At 37.9% G+C, this 22,959-nt stretch overlaps 1 long non-coding RNA gene, 1 other non-coding gene and 1 pseudogene across 4 annotated transcripts in view; 1 reads left to right on the forward strand and 2 right to left on the reverse strand.

Moving 5' to 3' along the window:
* Window positions 1–19,548, reverse strand: part of LOC124964603 (uncharacterized) — a 95,114-nt gene extending 75,566 nt beyond the window's left edge. For all 3 annotated transcript variants that reach the window (XR_007105005.1, XR_007105003.1, XR_007105004.1), the window contains exons 1-2: window positions 19,362–19,548; window positions 15,046–15,096 (exon numbers count right to left, since the gene is read on the reverse strand). This is a non-coding gene — a long non-coding RNA (uncharacterized LOC124964603). The remainder of the gene's footprint in view (window positions 1–15,045; window positions 15,097–19,361) is intronic.
* Window positions 1,632–2,246, forward strand: LOC124964602 (glutathione S-transferase Mu 3-like; annotated as a pseudogene).
* Window positions 13,986–14,058, reverse strand: Trnam-cau (transfer RNA methionine (anticodon CAU)). The gene has a single exon. It is a non-coding gene; the product is annotated as a tRNA-Met (tRNA).
* Window positions 19,549–22,959: the final 3,411 nt, after the last annotated feature.

The following is a 22,959-nucleotide window of genomic DNA, read 5'->3' on the forward strand; positions in this document are numbered from 1 at the left end:
TCATATTAGTTATTTTACTTGTGAATGCTGAAAGTAATGATAATTGATAGTTCTCCTCACCTTCACTGTGACTGAGAGGTCTTCCTCCTCTGTTTTCTTAGGTTATTGATGAAATTTCTTCTCTTGGTAAAGATCAGGCTAATCCCTCAAAGTCTAATTCTTGCACATTTTTAATAAAATTATAACATAACATCTCCATTATAAGTTTTGGATTAGTAGAAAAAGACAAACTATGTTAGTTTTCCATCACTGTGACAAAGTACCTGAGAAAATAAACTTATAAGGAGGGAAGGTTTATTTCAGCTTATGGCTTCTGAGGCTTCACTCTTCTGTCTTTGGGCCTGTGGCAGCACATTACATTATGTTAAGAGTTCATGATTGAACAAAACTTCTCACCTCATGGTGGCTGGGAAGCACACCAAGAGAGAGGAAGGAAATGGTGCCCCAATATTTCCTTCAAGTCTAAAGACTTAACTAACTTTCACTAGGCTTCACCTCCTAATGGTTCCACCACAAACTGGAGACCACACCTTCAACACAAGGCCTTTATAGGGGGACATTTAAGATCCAAACCAAAACACAAACCCATGATGACTCATTATGCTGCCTCTTTTACCAGTCTATGAGTTCTTCAGGATGGAAAACATTCTTAATTCTTTACCATGTCTAATTGAGCCCAAATAGAAATGCTTAGTATTTTAAAAAATTTTTAATTAATTTTAATTAATTGAATAGTGGATAATATAGTTTTAATGAATTGGTACACATTTGGTCTGGATAAATATTTTGGTCTTTTTTAAAACCAAAAGCATTTTCTGGATAGCCCCATTCAATGTTAAAAAATAAACTAATTCAAATGCCAGCTTGGAGAAAGTGCATTCTACTGTCATGTGTAACTATTTAAAAGAAATTTTTAAAATTCTCATAAAAAAGAAGGTTAAGTTTTTTGAGTTTTATAGATATAGATATAGATATAGATAGATATAGATTTCCTGGAGATTAATGTTCTATCTGAAGTGCATGTGGTAAAGATTTTCTCCCATTCTGTAGGCTCTCTAAAAGAGTGAGATTTTGAAAGCTGGTCTTCCTTATTCTGTCACGAACAGGTCCTAGGAGCTCCTCTTAAGTCTTTTCTGTGCTAAATTAACAGACAGAATTTCAGTGGATTGAAATAAATTTTAAAATATAAATGATAAAGTAGTTACTGGGTCTCTCTGAGCTACATAGCTTCCTTTGTACCCCATAGATGGTGGATCAACTAAGAAAATGAAAGCAAGAACTGAAAATGTTAAGACTTCCATATTTGTTCAACATGGAATTGGGGCAACTAGTCAAACCACTCTCTACATCTGCATAAGGTAAGGGATAAAATTCCCAAGTGCTTCTCCTATGGTTGTGACTCTTTCAAACTATATTTATTTCAGAAATCATTCACTACTCTTAGCCAGATGCAGTGGCACTTGCCTGTAATCCCAGTCACTTGGGAGGCTGAGGCAGGAGAATTGCGAGTTCAAAGCCAGCCTCAGCAACTTGGTGTGACCTTAAGCAACTCAGAAAGACCCTGTCTCTAAATAAAATTTTTAAAAAGGGTTGGGGATACCTGTCTTCAAAAGCTGGCAAGTTGCCTCACTATGTCATCCAAGTCGTCTATGGTTCTGGATTATTGGGATATTCGTAGGCTGGAGCATGCAACCTGCCTGCTCCTGGAGCTCACTGATAGGATGTTATGAGGAGAAACGGTACATTTGCAGAGAAGCTCCTATGATCAAAGTCAATGGCTGGGTGCAAAGTTCAAGCTAAACCTGGACTTTCCTAATCTTCCCTACCTCATAGAAGAACAAGATCACCCAGAGTAATAACATCTGGGGCTACATCATTCACAAGCACAACATGTGAGGTGAAAGTGAAGAAGAAAAGATTTGAGTAGACATTATGGAGAACAAAATAATGGATTCCGGCATGCAACTAATTCACTTCTGCTACAAACTTGATCATGAAAAAATGAAGCCTCAGTACTAGGAACAGCTAACTGGACAACTGAAACTATTTTCCTTGTTCCTGGAGAAGTACTCATGGTTTTCAGGGGAAAGTTTACCTTTGTGAATTTTCTCACCTATGATGTCTTAGACGAGAACTGTATGTTTAAGCATACTCTGGAAGAGTTCCCAAATCTGAAGGCTTATAAGTACCACTTTGAGGCCTTGGAGAAAATAGTTGCCTACTTACAGGCTGACCTCTTCTTCTAGATGCGATAACAATTAAAAGATGGTCAAGTGAGGCGAGAGAAACTTCTTGTTTTATTCTATCCCATACACAGGGGCCTATACTCTTCTCTGCTTTCTCCAATAAATAGCACTTAGGTTAAAAAAAGGTGGTGGATGTGGCACAGTGATTAAGAGCCCCTAGGTTCAATCCCAGGTACAAAATTAAAAAAAAAAAAAGAAAGAAAGAAAGAAAGAAAAGAAAAGAAAAAGAAGAAATTTGGGGGTACCAGGGATTGATCCCAGAGGAGATTAACCACTGAGCCACATCCCCAGCCTTTTTTTAAACATTTTGAGACAGGGTCTCACTAAGTTGCTTATGGCCTTGCTAAGTTGCTGAAACTGGCTTTGAACTTGTGATCCTCTTGCCTCAGCCTCCTGAGACACTGGTGTTAAGACGTGCACCACCATGCCTGGCACTATTTATTTTTCAAAGACTATCTTAGAGGTTAAACTAAGAGTTTTCCAGATGCAAGTCCACAATTAATCACTATAATAGTTTTCACACATAGTATCTGTTCAATAAATATTTAAGCAAGTGAATTTATAAGTAGTCTGTAAAAGAAGATAACATGTTTAGTTTTTAAAGGTCAGTTATCTCAGTAAGTTCTTAATAACCATTGCTTTGAATGACCCAGAAGTCCAAATGCAGAAATTCCTGTATTTGTGGTTTCATATTTTGCCATTAAAGGATTTCTAACTTCCTATTTTTAGAGAAGCCTATGCTTAGATGTCTGTCTAAAAAGCATTTTCCAGAGACATATGTACATTTTTGCAAAGAATCTACAAAGTCTGGTATCTTCCAAGGACTGTAACACAGAGTATAAATTTAGGAGCCAAACAAATCTGGGCTCAAATCCCAGCTCTGTTATGATGTAGCATGACCTTGATCAAATAAGCGGACTTGTCAGTTTTAGCTATAGAAAGAGAGGGAAAAGGAAAGAAGGAAGGGAAGTAGGAGGACAAGAAGAAGTAAAGAAACAAAGGAGGATGGATGGATGGAGGGAGGTAGGAGGGAAGAGCAAAGAGAAGAGGGAAAATGAAAAGAGAGAAAGAGGAAGGGAGTAAGAGTAACAGAGTGTGTGTGTGTGTGTGAGAGAGAGAGAGAGAGAGAGAGAGAGAGAGAGAGAGAGAGAAGGAGGAGAGGGAAATAGAGGAAGAAGGAAATAACCTCTTTTCAGGGTTGGTATGGCAGGAGGGAGATTCGAGATAAAATAAGGAAAATGGAAATACATAGTATGGTTCTTGGCACAAAATATATATTCAAAATGTTAATTACATCATCATCATCATTTGTGATGAATGATTAATTTATCATTCTAAATCAAACACATTATTTTATGAAAAGACACACTTGATCTTTTGCTCTGATAATTCTTCACATTACCTACTTTGTTGCACTTATTGCAATTATGGTCTGAATGACAGTGTTGATTCATAAACTGATCCCTTTGTCTAGAGGCTGGATTTGACCCTGACCTTTCATTATGTCACTTGATTGTTTTTTGAACAATGGTTCAATTGTTCTTCATTTTACTCATCAAAAATCTCACCTTCCCAGAGATGGCTTTGGAAGAAATGGGGAGTGGTAGATGAACCTGCAGTAAGAACCTTGCAGAGTATTTTGAAGTACATAGCACAGGGCATTCACCAACAGCATCAATTAATATTATCATGTATTTCAATCAATATCTTGTCCATCAGGTGAGCCATGGGCAACTGCAATTGAAAACACTAAGAGCTGCCACAAAAAGCACTGTGTAGATTGCTGAAGATCCTGAAACAAGCAGGACACCAACCCTAGAGTCTATGCTGCAAGGCAAGAATAGGAGGGAAACTCTTGTGGAGAGCTGACCAGGACTAAATGAGAAGAAGAATCCAGAATTGCTCAAGGCTGAAGCAAAAATGAATCTCTTAGACTCCAGACTTCTCACTAATTCATTAAGGAAAAGATATCCTCATTTTGATCTTCTTGCTCTACAGAATTATTTTTTTGCTTATATGTTTACATTCAAATTAAACTTAAATAAAATGCTGATGGTTATCATTACAAAGTATAGACCGGTTTGCACTCATGCAACTCAGGACTTTATGAAGACAAAGAACTGCTTCAAGTGTTAGACAAAGGAACTTGGATGATTTAGTCTATATCTTACAATTAATATCAACATTTCAGTGCTCTGAGAATAGATGTTTTACTATGTGTCTCTCCAGAAGTTGATCCTGAGCTAAACACTTGAGTGAAAGTAGTTTATCTGTGAGGTGAGCACAGAATTTATTTGTAGCAAGAAGGGAGTCGACATAGGGAAGGGAAACATAAAGAGTGTGGAAACTGGGGGCCAGTGTGGAGCCAGCACTGAAGAAGGAGGAATGGGGATATTTATAACAAACATGGGAGTGTCATAATTCCAGGGCTGCTCCCAGGGAGCTTTAATTCCTCAGGACTACTGATATTGATCAATATGATTGTTAATCTTATTTTCATTGCTGTGACCAAAATATCTGATAAGAACAACTTAAAGGAAGAAAAGTTTATTTTGGACTTAGAGTTACATTCTGCTGGGCCTTCCTTTTAAATCTTGATGGACGCCTCTGTGACCCCCTACCTCCAGCAGCCTGCTCTCTTGTAGAATCGACACCACATGAACAATGCCAAGTTCTGCCACCAGCTCCAGGAGAGGCTGGGCCCCTGGGAACAGGACCTCAGGGATCTCAGAGTGCCCGAGCAGCTAAGTATGATGAAACAAATCCTGGGGAAACAACTTCCTGGGCACCCCTGTGCAAGCAGAGTGCCCCATGATTTACACCCCTGAGCCTGTCATGTGTGTGGTCTTGCTAATTCTTGAGAAGTCCTCAAGTCATTTTTCCTATTTGTCTCCAACTTCTCTTTAGTGATGGGACTCTCTTCTGCAATTACAATTTCCTTGGTCCCAATTTTACATGTACTTTTCTGGCCAAATAGGAAGTTTTTAGTTTCTTTCCTCTCTGCTCCTTGCTCCTGATTTTCACTGTAAACTTGGGTAAAATTTGACAGTAATATCTATGCCATATATATATGGATAAAATCTCTGGTTACATATATGTATGTACTTTACACAGATTCAATAGGAAAGATATATATACATTATACATTATATATATTATATAGATATTTTTTTCATTGTACACAAATGGAGTACAACTTTTCATTTCTCTGGTTGTACATGATGTAGAGTAAAACCATCCATGTAATCATACATGTACATAGGGTGATGATGTTTGTCTCATTCCACCATCTTTCCTTCCCCCAGCTCCCTCCCCTCCCCTCACTTCCCTCTACACAAGCCAAAATTCCTCCATTCTTCCTTTACACCACCTCCTGGCCCCCCATTATGTATCAGCATCCACTTTCACAGAAAACATTTGGACTTTGGTGTTTTGGGATTGTCTTATCTCAGCATGATATTGTCCAACTCTGTCCATTTATGTGCAAATGCCATAATATTATTATTCTTTAAGGTTCAGTAATATTCTGCTGTGTATATATATCACATTTTCTTTATCCATTCATCTGTTGAAGGGCATCTAGGTTAGTTCCATAGTTCAGCTATTTTTTATTGAGCTGCTGTAAACATTGATGCAGTTGCGTCACTATAGTATGCTGATTTTAAGTCCTTTGGGTATAGGCCAAGGAGTGGGATAGCTGGGTCAAATTGTAATTCATTCCAAGTTTTCTGAGGAATCTCCATACTGTTCTCCAGAGTGGTTGTACCAATTTGTAATCCCACCATCAATGTATGAGTGTACTTTTTCCCCACATCCTTGCCAACACCAATTGTTGCTTGTGTTCTTGATAATAGCTATTCTAATTGGAGTGAGATGAAATCATAGGGTAGTTTTGATTTGCATTTCTCTAGTTACTAGAGTTGTTGAATATTTTTTCATATATTTGTTGAACAATTGTATATCATCGTCTGTGAAGTGTCTGCTCAGTTCCTTGGCTCATTAACTGATTGGGTTATTTGTATTTTTGGTGTTAAGTTTTTGAATTCTTTTTTTTTTCTTTTTTTAATTCATTTTTATTGTAAACAAATGGGATACATCTTGTTTCTCTGTTTGTACATGAAGTAGAGGCATACCATTTGTATAATCATATATTTACCTAGGGTAATAGTTTTTGATTCATTCTGTTATGTTTCCTCCCCCACCCATCCCACCCCTCTTATCCTTCTATACAGTACTTCCTTCCTCATTTCTTGCCCCCCTCCCACCCACCATTATGTGTCATCATCCACTTATCAGCGAGATCATTCGTCCTTTGGTTTTTTGAGATTGGCTTATCTCACTGAGCATGATATTCTCCTACTGCATCCATTTGCCTGCAAATGCCATAATTTTATTATTCTTTATGGCTGAGTAACATTCCATTGTATATAGATACCAGTTTCTTTATCCATTCATCAACTGAAGGACATCTAAGTTGGTTCCAAGTTGAATATTGTGAATTGAGCAGCTATGAACATTGTTGTGGCTGTATCTCTGTAGTATGATGATTTTAAGTCCATGGGGTATAGGCCAAGGAGTGGGATAGCTGGGTCAAATGGTGGTTCCATACCAAGTTTTCTAAGGAATCTCCACAGTGCTTTCCAGAGTGGCTGCACTAATTTGCAGCCCTACCAGCAATGTATGAGTGTACCTTTGTCCCCACATCCTTCCCAACACCTATTGTTGCTTGTATTCTTGATAATCACCATTCTAATTGGGGTGAGATGGAATCTTAGAGTAGTTTTGACTTGCATTTCTCTTATTACTAAAGATGTTGAACACTTTTTCATATATCTGTTGATTGCTTCTAGATCTTTTTCTGTGAAGTATCTGTTCACATCCTTAGCCCATTTGTTGATTGGGTTATTTGTATTCTTGGTGGAGAGTTTTTGAGTTCTTTATATATTCTATAAATTAGTGCTCTATCTGAAGTATGAGTGGCAGATTTTCTCCCACTCTGTAGGTTCTCTCTTCACATTGCTGATAGTTTCCTTTGCTGAGAGAAACCTATTTAGATTGAATCTCTCCCATTTATTGATTCTTGCTTTTATTTCTTGTGCTATGGGAGTCCTGTTAAGGAAGTCTGATCCTAAGTCAACATGTTGAAGATTTGGACCTATTTTTTCTTCTATAAGATGCAGGGTCTCTGGTCTGAATCCAAGGTCATTGATCCATTGTGAGTTGATTTTTGTGCAGGGTGAGAGATAGGGGTTTAGTTTCATTCTGTTGCATATGGATTTCCAGTTTTCCCAGCACCATTTGTTGAAGAGGCTATCTTTTCTCCATTGCATATTTTTGGCACCTTTGTCTAGTATGAGAAAATTGTATTTATTTGGATTTGTGTCCGTGTCCTCTATTCTGAACCATTGATCTACCTGTCTATTTTGGTGCCAATACCATGCCGTTTTTGTTACTATTGCTTTGTAGTAGAGTTGAAGATCTGGTATTGCAATACCCCCTGCTTCACTCTTTCTGCTAAGGATTGCTTTAGCTATTCTGGGTTTCTTATTCTTCCAGATGAATTTCATGATTGCTTGCTCTATTTCTGTAAGGTACGTCATTGGGATTTTAATTGGAATTGCATTGAATCTGTATAGCACTTTTGGTAGTATGGCCATTTTGACAATATTAATTCTGCCTATCCAAGAACATGGGAGATCTTTCCATCTTCTAAGGTTTTCTTTAATTTCTTTCTTTAGTGTTCTGTTGTTCTCATTGTAGAGGTCTTTTACCTCTTTTGTTGGATAGATTCCCAATTATTTTATTTTTTTCGAAGCTACTGTGAATGGGGTAGTTTTCCTAACTTCTTTTTCTGAAGATTCATCACTTCTATATAAAAATGCATTGGATTTGTGAGCATTAATCTTATATCCTGCTACTTTATTGAATTAAGTTATGTGTTCTGAAAGTTTTCTGGTGGAATTTTCTGGTTCCTATAAATAAATAATCACGTCATCAGGAAATAGGGATAGTTAGATTTCTTCTTTTCCTATTTGTATCCCTTTAATTTCCTTGGTCTGTCTAATTGCTCTGGCTAGAGTTTTGAGGACAATGTTGAATAGAAGTGGTGAAAGAGGGCATCCCTGCCTTGTTCCAGTTTTTAGGGGGAATGCTTTCAGTTTTTCTCCATTGAGAATGATATTGGCCAAGGGCTTAGCATAGATGGCCTTTACAATGTTAAGGAATGTTCCCACTATTCCTATTTTTTCTAGTGTTTTGAGCATGGAGGGGTGCTGTATTTTATCGAGTGCTTTTTCTGCATCTATCAAAAAAATCATGTGATTCATGACTTTAAGTTTGTTGATATGGTGAATTACATTTATTGATTTCTGGATGTTGAACCAACCTTGCATCCCTGGGATAAAACCCACTTGATCATGGTGCACAATCTTTTAAATATATTTTTGTATGCAATTTGCTAAGATTTTTTGAGAATTTTTGCATTGATGTTCATTAAGGATATTGGTCTGAAATTTTCTTTCCTTGATGTGTCTCTGTCTGGTTTAGATATCAGGGTGATATTGGCTTCAGAGAATGAGTTTGGGCGGGTTTCCTCCTCTTCTATTTCATGAAATACTTTGAGAAGTATTGGAATGAGCTCTTCTTTAAAGGTTTTGTAGAACTCGGCTAAGAACCCATCTGGTCCTGGACTTTTCTTTGTTGGTAGGCTTTTGATGACTTCTTCTATTTCATTACTTGAAATTGATCTATTTAAGTTGTGTATGTCCTCCTTGTTCAGTTTAGGTAATTTATATGTCTCTAGAAAGCTGTTGATGTCTCTGAGATTTTCTATTTTGTTGGAGTATGGATTTTCAAAATAGTTTCTAATTATGTTTTGTATTTCAATCATGTCTGTATGAAATTTCCTTGTTCATTCTGAATTTTAGTAATTCGGGTTTTCTCTCTCTTTCTCTTTGTTAGTGTAGCTAAGGGTTTATCAATTTTGTTTATTTTTTCAAAGAACGAACTATTTATTTCGTCAATTCTTTCAATTGTTTCTTTTGTTTCAATTTCATTGATTTCAGCTCTGATTTTAAATATTTCCTGTCTTCTACTACTTTTGGTGTTGGTCTGTTCTTCTTTTTCTAGGGCTTTGAGCTGTAGTGTTAGGTTGTTTATTTATTGATTTTTTTCTTCTTTTGTTGAATGTGCTCCATGAAATAAATTTTTCTCTAAGTACTGCTTTCATAGTGTCCCAGAGATTTTGATATGATGTATCTTTGTTCTAGTTTACCTCTAGGAATTTTTTTATTTCCCCCGATGTCTTCTGTTATCCATTCATTACACAATAGCGTATTATTTAATCTGCAGGTGTTGGAGTAGTTTCTGATTTTTATTCTGTCATTTATTTCTAATTTCAATCCATTATGATCTGATAGAACACAAGGTAGTATCTCTATCTTCTTGTATTTGCTAATGTTAGCTTTGTGGCATAGAATATGGTCTATTTTAGAGAAGGATCCCTGTGCCTTTCTTTGTTGGATGGTATATTCTATAAATGTCCATTAAGTCTAAATTATTGATTGTGTTATTGAGATATATGTTTTCTATGTTCAATTTTTGTTTGGAGGATCTGTCCAGTGGTGATAGAGGTGTGTTAAAATCATCTAGTATTATTGTGTTGTAGTCTATTTGATTTCTGGAATTGAGAAGGATTTGTTGGATGTACATGGATGAACCACTATTTGGGGCATAGATATTTATGATTGTTATGTCTTGCTGATTTATGCTTCCCTTAAGCAGTATGAAATGTCCTTCTTTATCCCTTCTGACTAACTTTGGCTTGAAGTCCACATTATCTGAAATGAGGTTGGATACTCCGGCTTTTTTGCTGTGTCAATGTGCATGGTATATTTTTCCTCATTCTTTCACCCTTAGTCTGTGGGACTCTCTTTCTATGAGATGAGTCTCTTGCAGGCAGTGAATTGTTGGATCTTTCTTTTTAATCCAAATTACCAGTCTGTGTCTTTTGATTGATGAATTCAGGCCATTAACATTCAGGGTTTTTATTAAAATATGATTTGTATTCCCGGACATTTGACTCATTTTTTTTTTTTTTTTTTTGCTTTTTGACACGACTTGATTTCTTCTTTATTTAGTTGTTCCTTTAGGGTAGTTCCTCCCTTTGCTCATTTACTTCGTTGTTTTTCATCTCTTCCTCATGGAATGTTTTGCTGAGAATGTTCTGTAATGTCAGCTTTCTTTTTGTAAATTATTTTAGCTTTTGTTTATCATGGAAGAATTTTATTTCATCATCAAATCTGAAAGTAAGTTCTGCTGGGTATAAGATTCTTTGTTGGCATCTGTTTTCTTTCAGGGTTTGAAAAGTGTTGTTCCAGGTCCTTCTAGCTTTTAGGGTCTAGATTGAAAAATCTGCTGATATCCCCCTGAATGTAATTTGGTTCTTTTCTCTCACAGTCTTTAAAATTCTGTCTTTATTTTGTATGTTAGGTATTTTCATTATAATGTGCATTGGTGTGGGTCTGTTGTAATTTTGTGTATTTGGAGTCCTATAAGCCTCTTGTACTTGATTTTCCATTTATTTCTTCAGATTTGGGAAATTTTCTGACATTATTTCATTGAATAGATTGTTCATTCCTTTGGTTTGTTTCTCTGTGCCTTCCTCAATCTCAATAATTCTTAAATTTGGCCTTTTTATGATATCCCATAGTTCTTGTAGATTCTGTTCATGATTTCTTATCATCTTCTCTGTTTGGTCAACTTCGTTTTCAAGATTAAATATTTTGTCTTCAGTATCTGAGGTTCTGTCTTCCAGGTGTTCTATCCTATTGGTTATGCTTTCTATGGAGTTTTTAATTTGGTTTATTGTTTCCTTCATTTCAAGAATTTTTGTTTGATTTTTTTCAATATCTCTAACTCTTTACTGAAAAAATCTTTTGCTTCCTGTATTTGCTCTTTTAACTGTCAATTGGTGCGATCATTCAATGTCTTCATTTGCTCTTTCATCTCCTCCTTCAATGCCTGCATTTGCTGTTTCATCTCCTTGTTTGCTTCCCTGATCATTTTAATTATGTACATTCTGAACTCCCTTTCTGACATTTCTTCTGCCATGCTGTCATTGGATTTTATTGCTATACTATCTAGGTTTGTTTGGGACATTTTCTTCCCTTGTTTTCTCATATTGCTCAGGTATCTACCCCTCTAGTAGAGAAACTCTGGGATATTGCAGATTTCCTCTATTGACTCTGTAGATTTCCAATAACTCACCTCTTAGCCTTCAGTAGCCTGAAGTCTTGGAGGAACTTGATAATGGGTTGCTCCACCAGGAAGTTGCCCCTCTAGGGGTGGTGGCCTTCAGGTGGGGTATATTCCATGTCAGTGGGCAAAGGTGCCTCCACTTGTTGACTGATGGTCAGCTAAAGGGGGACTAGACTGCAGACTGGGGCACGTCTGATCTGGGCCTGTGTCTCTGGTTCTACTGCCCTGGTGGGAAAGTCTCGCCCAGCGGGGAAGACTTACCAGGTGGGGAAGTTTTGCTGGGCAGCTTTCCTCTGAGTAGTTCCCTTCGGTCCAGAACTACCACCTGGACTGGGAAGCCCTCCTCTGTGATGTTCCCAGGGGTCCTGACCTACCACCTGGGCTGGGGAGCCTGGCCCTGCTAGGGATTCCCTTGCTCAGTGGCCCTTCTCTGCTATGTTCCCTGGGGACTGGAGCTACCACCTGGGCCTCGGACCCTCACTCTGCATCAAAGCCTCTCGCTGTGCGACCCTCCTCTGCGATGTTCCTGGTTGACTGGGTTTTTGGCTCCAGCAGGGGAGTCTCACTGGGCCACTCTACTCCACGAAGTTCTCTGCCTTTCGGGAGTGCTGCCCCATCGGGGAGCCTGACCAGTGGGAGACTCACTAGGTGGCTCTGAGTTGGTTCCGAGTCTCTCAATACCTCCTCAACTCCTGGTTCTTGTCAAAGGTCCTCTAGCCTCCTGTAGGTGTCTCAGGAAGGGAGCTGCCCTTCCAATAATGATGGCCACGCCCTCAGGAATAATTAAAACTGCCTGCACCAGCCTATAAAGAAGCCTCTGGCTAGCTCTGCGATGCAGGCGGGCTGGCTCATCTGCAGGCTTGCTCCACAATGGCAACAGACCTTGGCGTGGTGGTCAGGCGGGGTCCCTCAGTGATGGCATCTGTGCTTGGCCTGGTGGTTGGGCGGGCTGGCTGCCAGCACCTAGCTCCACAAGGCAGGAGGCGGGTTGGGTGCCCGCCCGCTACCTCTGTGGTGCAGGCGACCTGACTCACCTACCAGCTCGCTCTGCGACTGCAAACGACCCATGATGGCGCCGCCCCTAGTGCAGGGGTCCGTTTTTTGAATTCTTTATAAATGTCCACATCCTTATCCACATCCTGAGGTTCCCACCAAAATCTCCCATTGACTCTGCTTACAACATTCTAAGTATTCTTCTTTCTGCATCTTTAAACTTTTCCAACTCCTCCCACAAACCTCTTTCAAAGACTTATGAATTGCATGGTCAGATTAGTCACATCAGTGATCCCATTTCTTGGTTCCAATTTCTGTGTTAGTCAACTTTTCATTGTTGTGAACAAAATAATCACTATTGATATTTCCAATTTCAATTTTAAATGAAATGGAAATTGGGTACACTTACAGTAAAGAAAGGAGAAAGAGGATGATGGGAAGGAAGTGACTGAAACAAAGTTTCTCTCCACTACATTTCTTACTCATGCCCAAACACTATGCACCCTTCTTTCTTCTTGTGCTGTGCTCCAGTGTGCAGTTTCAGCACCTGGAGCACACACAGAGTTCATCAGAGATGGTAGTATTTTGTGGTTGTTTTTGTTTTTTGTCATGCCTGTTTCCATGATGAGAGAAATTTGAAAAGCCCACATCAAAATATAAATTCAAGTCCTTAGAAAAGTAAAGAATAAATATCAGCAAAATATTTAAGCATGTACGTTAGACTTGTAAACACACTATGCTTTCCCTATTACCTGAGATCGAGAGTGATTTTGCCAGCAGAGATCAAACAACTACAGTTCAAATTCCACACTGAAAAGGATTCTATTGCCTTGCTATCACATCAGATGCCTGATACTTAAGTGACTCCATTTCTCCAGATGTGCAGTAGTCCAGTTTCCTTAGCTCATCTTGTCCCCAGCTCCCACTCCTGGAAGCTGTTACACATCTTGGGAGCTGTGCCTTTTGGCTCCTACCCAGAGAACAATCATTTCCTACAGAGTACTTATGGGCCCAGAGTTCATGGGAGCCTTCAAACTATGCTCCTCTCTTCCCAGGACTAGATTCTGTCCTGAGAGACTTGAGTTACATAAAAATTTAAACCCAGTGTTCTCTTTGAGAAGGGAAAACGAGTGATTTATTGAAATTATAGACATGGTCTTACTGCTTGCATGGGGAAAGATAAAATCTCTGGCTACATTGACCTGTGTATCCTTGGACTGTAACTTCCCATTAAGTAAAAATAAGGAAAAATCCAAATTCATAACATAAGGAATATTTTATTATCTGATTTCCTCTACCTGTCTTTTGTGTGGAGAAACTGAACTGACTATGAAGAGAGAAGGACTCAAACAGACCATTGTGACTGATGAGTCCAAATGCAGACAGGAAATTATTGTTCAGGTGAGGACTGAACAGGTTTTATTAGAATGGCAGAATTTCTCCCCAAAATGTCACTTAGTTTCAAGTGATCTATCTCCTCCCTGCCACTGGGGGTGCTGGGGATTGAACCCAGGACCGTGTACTTATGAGGCAAGCACTCTACCAACTGAGCTACATCCCCAGCCCTTGACTTGTCTTTAATGGTGGAATTCTTGAATCTTCTCAAGTATGTGCATACACACACACACACACACACACACACAAAGACACATAAACACACACATACACAGAAACACAGACACACTGAGACAGATAGAGCTCTTTCAGCCTGGTATTTTACTGGTTTGATTTTAAGCTAAAAGAGAAATTTTACTGGGAGAAAGTTTTAGATAAATCATCAAACTGCTAGAGAATTTCAGCACTTTTAAAAATGAGAATGTGTGGAGGGATTTTTTTCCTTTGCTATATTTCAATTCCCCCATCCAAAGCTCAAAAAAGATTGCCCTTTTATAAGGTCAGACTTTATGTATTCAGTTTTCATGTCAGATTGTTAGGGAGAAATATAAATTTCTTCATGTTGCAAATGTACCATATTTTAAAGAAACACAGAATTCCATACACTTTTGAAGCTGACATTGTTAGAAAAAAAAATGAGTTATCCTATGACTTAGGCCATAAAGTATCAGGTTGGGAACAAGATTTCCCCTGTGAACATAAAGTTCATTACTGTCCATAGATCCCCACATAATTGGTTTAAATGTTTCCCACTGTTGCTGAAATAGTAAGTTGTGCTAAGATGAGCATAAAACTGGATATTTGTTTTTCATCCTAAAATATGTTCCCCTTGCCGTGTTTGACCTTAAATGGAGTTTGTACTATCTCTGATTCTGTTTTGCTGATGCTCCTGATCTCCTGATAGAAAACGTGCTAGATGAGTCACATGTGACTGCTTTTAAACATCTGTGCCTACAAATAGTTACTGTATTTAATATTCACTTAGTTGATATTCTTTTTGTCCCTTATTCCTATTTGTTAAATTATGCACATCTCTTAAAATAGGCCTCTTAAAGACCTAAAAAATAAAGAGAAATGCATGTAAAAAGGAGAACATTTAATAGTTCATTTTGGTTTCCCAAATACAAGCCCATGTGGAAAATCTTTTACTTACCACCTCAGTCTCTTCCATCATGGGGTATACTCTCATTGATTCTGGGAAGTTCTATGAAGAAAAGATATTACAAAAGGAGAGACAAAAACAAGGGATGATGAGGTTTCAAACTTGACTAGCTTGACAAGATTGACCTAATTCCTGCTTCAAAAATATGCATGTATCTCCAACATACTTGGTTTTGCTTACTTGCCATCACTGACTCCGTCCTTACACTGCCCAGTCAGGCAGTTCATACTGAAATTCAAAGGAAGAATCATTTTTATCAGCCATGGACTAGTTAATACTGGTAAGACCTCAGAAAGGAGAACAATTTTAATGCCATTGGACATCACAGGCTTACCTGTTGATTAGATTATTGTTTGCCTGTCCCTGGGGTCTCTAAGGTCCATGTCGACCAATAGTCTTATGATTTGTTTTCAGTTCTATCTCAGCACCAAAGTAGTCCTCACACATACTAAGAAAATACCTATGAAAAGGGTTCATGGATATGTCTCTTCTCAGTTTCGAGATGTCCTCAACTACTTGGACATGGATGCCCTTTGTGTTCCATGGCTTTATCCTCTTAGCCTAAGTCCTGACAGAGTCTTTTCCACCCCTCTGTGACATATTACAGTCCTTCACCACTCTGGCTAACTGAATTTGAGGACTGCTGCTTCTACTTCTATTCTCACCTTCCCCTCTTTTCCCCCTTCCCTTTCTACTTCTCCTTTTTCTTCCTTTTGTTCAGTCATGCACCACTTAATGACAGGGACACATTCTGAGAACTGTGCCATTAGGTTATTCTGTCTTTGTGTGAACATCATAGAGGGCACTTATACAAACACGAATGATAAGACATACTACACACATAGGCTATATGGTACACATTGCTCTTGGGGGCATGATGAACAAACAATATGAGACTAAATTAAGCACTAGAGAAAATGATGCGTCGAGAGACTCACAAACTGAGATGTGTTGAAGCTACCAGCAAAACATACTATTTTACAGTGCATGGTTTTTATATACACTCATTATGAAGTTTAGTATATTAAATGCATCATATTATATGCTGAACATATTGTGTGTGCTATAGTTTAACATGACTGGCAGCACGTAGGTTTGTTTACACTAGCATCACCACAAACCTATAAAAAGTTCATTTAGTTTCCATAACATAGTTGTATTAGCATGATAAAATTATGTGGGTAGTTGACCATTTTAGATCTAGACTCTTCAAAGATTTGCATAACATAGGGAATGTTTTTTCCTAGAAATTTCTGAACAAAGCCTTGATGTTAAACCTCTCTGGGCCTTTTGCTTTTGGAGAATAGTATTTTGATTCCTGTTTCTTGAATTGAATCAGGTGGTTTAGTTTTAAATGTTATTTTAAAAAAATAATATTTGCATTTAATAAATTTGACCTTCAAATATGACTTTTGCTCCATCCCATAAAATCTTGACATTACTATATGACTTACATTATCTTTCACAATTCTCACTGTAATTTTTCCTCTGAAACTGAAAAATGCCCCACCACTCAAAAAAAAAAAAAATCCATGTTCTAATTTCTGGAATCAATAACTGTTAGCTTTTATGGTCATGTTAGTTAGATTTGCATCACTATAATAAATACCTAAGATAATAACTTACAAAGATAGAAAGTTTATTTTGGCTCATAGTTTTGGAGATTTGAGTCCATGATCAGTTGGCACTATTGTTTTAAGTTTGTGATGACATAGCATATCAGGGAGGAAGTACATGGCAGAAAAAAATCACTTGACCAGGAAGCAAAAGAGAGGAAGAGGAAAGAGTTCAGGATCTTACAATCTCCTTCAAAGGCACATCCCCAGGAACTGAGAGATTTCTCACTAAGTCCCCACCTTCCAAAGGTTCTGCTACCTATCAATAGCACCACCCTAGGAACTGAGACTTTAGTACATAAGCCATTGGAGACATTCAAGATCCAAACTGGAGCAATGGCAAAGAGGTCTTTGAAGAGGTGATTAAATTAAGGATCTTGAGATGAGTGAACTATGCTGAATTATGTGTATGGGCATTAAGTGCAATCACATGTACTCTTTTAAAACAGGCAGAGAGATTTACACTGGCAGAAGAAGGGGAGGCAGAGATTGAGGTGATTCAACCAGAGAATATTCAGATGTATCAGAAACCAGAAGATAAAAGGAAAAATTTTTCTCATAGAGCCTCTAGGGAAAACATAGTTGTGACGCCTTGATTTTAGCATAGTGATACTGATTTCAGATTTCTGATCTATATAATGGTGAGAAAACACATTTCTGTTGTGTTAAGCACCATATTTGTTATAATTTATTGCAAGAACAATAGAGAATTAATATATCCATTAATTCTTTGGAAGCACATTTGTAAGTTACTTAATACACATTTATCCATTTTTATTGATTTCTACTTTAATTGTGTTTAATTAGAAATTATTCAAAGAACACTGGCTATTTGAAATTTTTAGATAATAATTTTGTGACCTATACATAGTAAATTTATAAATATCTTATATGAACTTGAGAATAATACATATTCTTTTTCTTTTTGCTTTTTTTTTGTTTTTGTTTTTGTTTTGTTTTTGAGACAGGAGCTGGTCTTGAACTTGAGATTCTCCTGTTTCAGGCTCCCAAGTTGCTGGGATAACAGACATGACCCACAAACCACAAAACCTGGTTCTCTCTCTCTCTCTTTCTTTTTATTAATTAATTATTATTATTATTATTTTTTTTTTTGGTACTGGAGACTGAACCCAGTTAACTTTTTAAATTAGTTTTTTAGACTGGCCTTGAACTTGCAGTCCTCTTGCCTCAGTGTACTGAATAGCTTTATTTGGCATTGTAGGATTTTCCCTATACTTATTAGAGCAAACTTTTCATTTTCCTCCTCACAATTTCTAGATTCTCCTCAATTTAGAGTCTACTCAATCAATCAGACCTGATACATATCAAAATATACCTAAGGGTTTATGAAGTAGTCAGTTTTTCCTTACAATGATGTCAGGGTTTGCTGTTTTGTATTTTGAGGCCATGTAATTAGATACATACAATTTTGTGACTTTCGTATTTCTTCTCCCTAAAACTCTGAGGCCTCAGCTCTACACCAATAATGTTTGTTTTCCTGTCCTATATCATGTCACAAAGTGACCAATTCAGTGGTTGAATTAACCCTAGTACAGCATTTTTTTCCTTTCTCCTTTAATCTGGAGATTCATCAACCAGACCCTAGTATTGAGCAGTGAACAGTCCTCTAATTTCTTTCTTTTTTTCTTTTCCTTTGTGTAATAAAATTGTCCAGGTCAAACTCCTGGTTCAGGCCATCTTCTTCTAGACCTCCAGCACTTTCTATGATTTTTTTCATTTATGGTCCTTACATATATTTATGTGGCTTTGAGTTCCAACTATTCTCTTTCTTATCTATTTTTCCTTGCATGTATTTGGAGGAGCACCCAGAACCATCTTACCTGGAAAAATGTCTGTATTGTTTAAACTAGTCTGAGTAGGGCATTCTGACATTTGCTACTTAATGACAGGATATTAGTTTCTCCATTTTACAGATTAAAAAACTGAGGCAGAGATGCTACATGGCTATCCCAAGACATATAGTTTATAAACAAAGGAACCAGAAAATCAGTTTAAGTTGTTTGACTGCAAAATCTAGGGTCTTTCATTTTTACTATGCTTGTTCCAAAATAACATTGCTGGAATCTTAAAAGGAGCAGGGATTTATTTTTTACCCACACATAGACCAAGCCAGATTTGTCCCATCCTCCACCAGCTGCTCACTGCTGTTTCTGCTGCCTATACCCATAATTCTAGCTTATTTCATTGATGGTACCACCACAGTTAGATTTAACCAATGTTGCCAGCTGTGGGGTTTCCCAGCAATATTTACTTTGTTGGCTTTGGCTCACGTGTTTCCTGTGTGTGCCTGCCATGTGTAGCATACCACCTTACTGTGATTCTGGCTCCTCTTTACCAGACAATCATCTACAAAATAGACTCCAGAAAGCATAATGTCTGAATCTTCATGCAAATGCTTTTTTTAAATTATTTTTGGTCCTGGGATTGAACCCAGGGTTGCTTTACCACTGAGCTACATCCTCAGCCCTATTTATTTATTTATTTTTAAGTTTTAAGACAGGGTCTTGCTAAGTTACCCAGACTAGCCTTGAACTTGTGATTCTCTTGCCTCAGCCTCCCCAGTTGCTGGAATTGCAGGCATGTGCCACTTTATCTGGTTTGCAATTGCTTTTGAAGGATTCTCAAATGTAATCATATTGTCTTCATCATCAAAAAAATTAATGCTCTTACCTGCCTTGTTCTTCATCATTACTTTCTTTCAGCTTTAACATTTAGCCAATTACGGTCATTTCAAAAGAATACAGTTCCATTTTCCGGTCCTTTTGTTTAACATAACTGTCTTGAAATTAGGGCCAGGCAATACCCTTTTTTTCCCTTTCTTTTTTCTTCCCACTGAGCTAGACAAGAAACTGCTGTGTCTTCCTTTTCCCTTTTCTATTTGTAAGATGATATTTGCCACACTGGTCAAATGAGCAGGACTGGAAGTACTCCATACCCGTAAGAAACCTTCCAGTTATCATAGCATGCAGTCAGCAGATACAAATACAAATAAAGTTAAAATTAAATCAGCTCCAGGAATGTGCTTTCCGAAGCATATAAATAGTTCTTTCAAGAATGCACTCTCTCCTGACTTAAAAAAAAAACAGCACAGTAATGAATTTTGCAAAATTAGGTGATTGATACTGTCTCTTTAGTACAGAGTTAGGAAAGTATGTGGTAATACCAGATTACAAAAGTAGGATTTGAGATATTTTGTTAATAAAGGGATCATATCATGGCAATATAATAATGAAATGGGTTTCTCCAAGAGCCTTCCTGGAGTACACATTTCATAAGATGTTCCCTAAACTAAATGGGTGTAGGATTGTATGAAATACCTTTCGTGCACAACTTCAGATTCTCTTGGCCTCAACTATCTTCTAAAGTTAATGGCAGCTTCTGTGCAGGTCAACTTCCTGCAGGTGCCATTGTTGTACTTGCAAAAAGCAGGGGAAGCAGGAACTTAGACATACAGAGCATGCACAAGCCCAGTAGGTTAGGCCCTGCAGAATGAACTTTAATTAATTGTGGAGGAAACCAGTGCTTAACTTCAGGCTTCTTTCTTCTTCTTCTAGAAAGCCCCCAGCCTGGTTTCATCCAGCTCTTCAGATAAGCCCAGATACAGGATGTTCTTAACATCTGCTAATGATTCTTCCTCTCTTTGTGCCAAATCCCTTTCTACTATAGTTTGGATCTGAAATATACCCCAAGGATCACATGTTAAAGGCTTGATCCCCAGTCCATGATGCTATGGAAGGTGGTGGAACCTCTAAGAGGCAGAGCCTAGTAAGATGTCCTGGGTCACTGGGGCCAGGCCTTTGAAGAACACTAGGGGATCCCAGTCTCTTCCTTTTGTGCTATTTTGTGTCACAGTCATGAATTGAATGATTTGCTCTACTACACTCCTTGCCATGAAGTGCTACCTCACCATAGGCTCAAAGCAAAAGGGTCAATCTGTTATGGTGTGAAATCTCCAAAATTGTGAGCCAAAGTAAATTTTTCCTCTAAGTTGATTTTCTCATGTCTTTTCTTAGAATAATCAAAAGCTAGCTAACAAACTGTCCTTCTGTGGATTATGCTCCCTAGTAAAAAACTTGAACTTAAACCTATTTCGAGTTCTGCTTTTTGGGAAACCCAGGAAACACACATAATTTAAACATTCTCACTTGGAAAATGCCATGCACCATATTTCATTTCTGAACAGCCACAATGCCCAACAGCTTCTTAAAGGTCATAAGAAATTCCGCATTTAAGCAAACAAGGAAGCAAAACAATAAAAAACCTGCTTGCTCTTTAACTTTGGTCGCCAAATGAACAAAATCATTTGACCATAAAACACACTGGAGAAACTGCTTGCTATGGTTTGAATACGTGGTACCCCCAATCTCATGTGTGAGAAAATGCAAGAATGTTCAGAGATGAAATCATTATACTGTGAGAATTGTGACCTAATCAGTAGATTAATCCACTGATAGGGATTAACTAGGTGGTAGCTATAGGCAGATAGACACAGGTCACTGGAGGTGTGTCTTTGGGGTTTATATCTTGTCCCTGGTGAGCAGAGCTCTTCGGTTTCCTGATTGTCATGTCCTGAGTTGCTTTCCTCCATCACACTCTTCTACCATGATGTTCTGCCTCATCTTGGACTCAGAACAGTGGAGTTGGCCATCTATGGATGTAGACCTCTGAAACCAGGAATCCTAAATAAATGTTTCCTCTTCTACATTGTTTTTTTCAGGTCTTTTTGGTCACAACAACATAACAGATGACTAAAACACAGTTCTTTAAAACTGGGTGTAAGAAATGCATCCTGGGAAATGAAAATTTAGAATTTACTATATTCACATTAAAGATTTAGAACTCTTCAGAGAGCTTATTAATACAAGTGAGAATGGTGGTCTCCAAAAGGTATGTCAATGTCCTAACCCCTTAAATTGTGAATTTGACTTATTTGGAAAAAGGATTCTCACTGATGAGATTAAAGATATTGAGAATAAAAAATCATCTTAAATTATTTGGGTGGGCCTTAAATCCAATAGTGTTATTATATGAAAAAGAAGAAAACAAGACAGGTACAGAAGGAAAGCCATGTGACCGGGGAGGCAGAGGTTGGAAAGAATAGCCACAAATCAAGGAATGGCAAGAACCACCAGAAATTAGAGGAGACAAAGAAGAATTCTCCTCTAGAACTCTAGGAGGAAGTACAAACTGCCAGTTTGGGACTTCTGGCCTTTCAAACTGTTGAACAATAAATTTCTGTTGTCCTAAGTCACCTAGTTTGTGATAATTTGTTATGTCAGCCACAGGACACTAACATAGATCTCATGCCTAATGGAAAAGACACACAGAAGGGACTTGCCTCATCACTGAAAGCCTGAATTTGGAATTGTTTACATGCAAGCATGTTATTCTTGGGGGCTTGTTCTTATAAAAAGAGATTCTGAAGGCCTTGTTCTATGTTAGGGTGAGCAGAAGAGAGGAGACGGGAGGAGGGTGGTGAAGAAGGACCCAGTGCCTGGGAGACATGCATTATAAGCGCAATATACATCAGTCTACAGTTCTGGATCTTGCTTTTCCTCATTTGCAAAAGGGTTTGAGGAACTAATCATTTCCCTTCTAGCTCCAAATTTCTTTGATCACCCACAGGAATCCTTAAACCATATCTTCAGTACCCTTTAGACTTTTGTTTACTTAGTTGTTTTTAGTGGTACTCGGGATAAAACTCAGTGTGAACATACTAGACAAGTGCTTTACCACTGAGCTATATCCTCAACCTTTAAACAACTTTTAATACCCATGGTTTAGCTTCCCACAGTTTTAGTCACCCACAGTCAATGGCAGTTCAAAAATATTAAGTGGAAAATTCCATAGTTATTAAAAAATAAACAATTTATTAGTTTTGAATTGCAGGAATCATCTCTTTATCCAGTGTATCTACACTGTATACAGAGTCCTGCAGAACTCTGTGAAGTGCCTCTGACACATTGGCTATGCAGGACAGCAAGCATTGTACAGCTTCACAAATGGAAAAGGCTCCAGTGGGCATGCAGTTGCACCTCCTGCTTGTGATATGAATCACCTATTTATCCAGTGTATCTATACTATATACACTACCTGCTGGTTAGTTACCTAGTAGCTGTTTATGATTATCAGCTTGACTGTCATAGTATCACAGTGCTTGTGTATACAGCTCAGTATTATCTGCCATTTCAGTCATCTAATGGGGATTTTGGAATGCTTTGGAATGGATAAAGGGTGAAAGGAGAAAAGAGGGAAGGAAACAGTGTCC

The sequence above is a fragment of the Sciurus carolinensis genome, chromosome 14 (assembly GCF_902686445.1).
Source record: "Sciurus carolinensis chromosome 14, mSciCar1.2, whole genome shotgun sequence".
In the NCBI taxonomy this organism is placed as follows: Eukaryota; Metazoa; Chordata; class Mammalia; order Rodentia; family Sciuridae; genus Sciurus; species Sciurus carolinensis.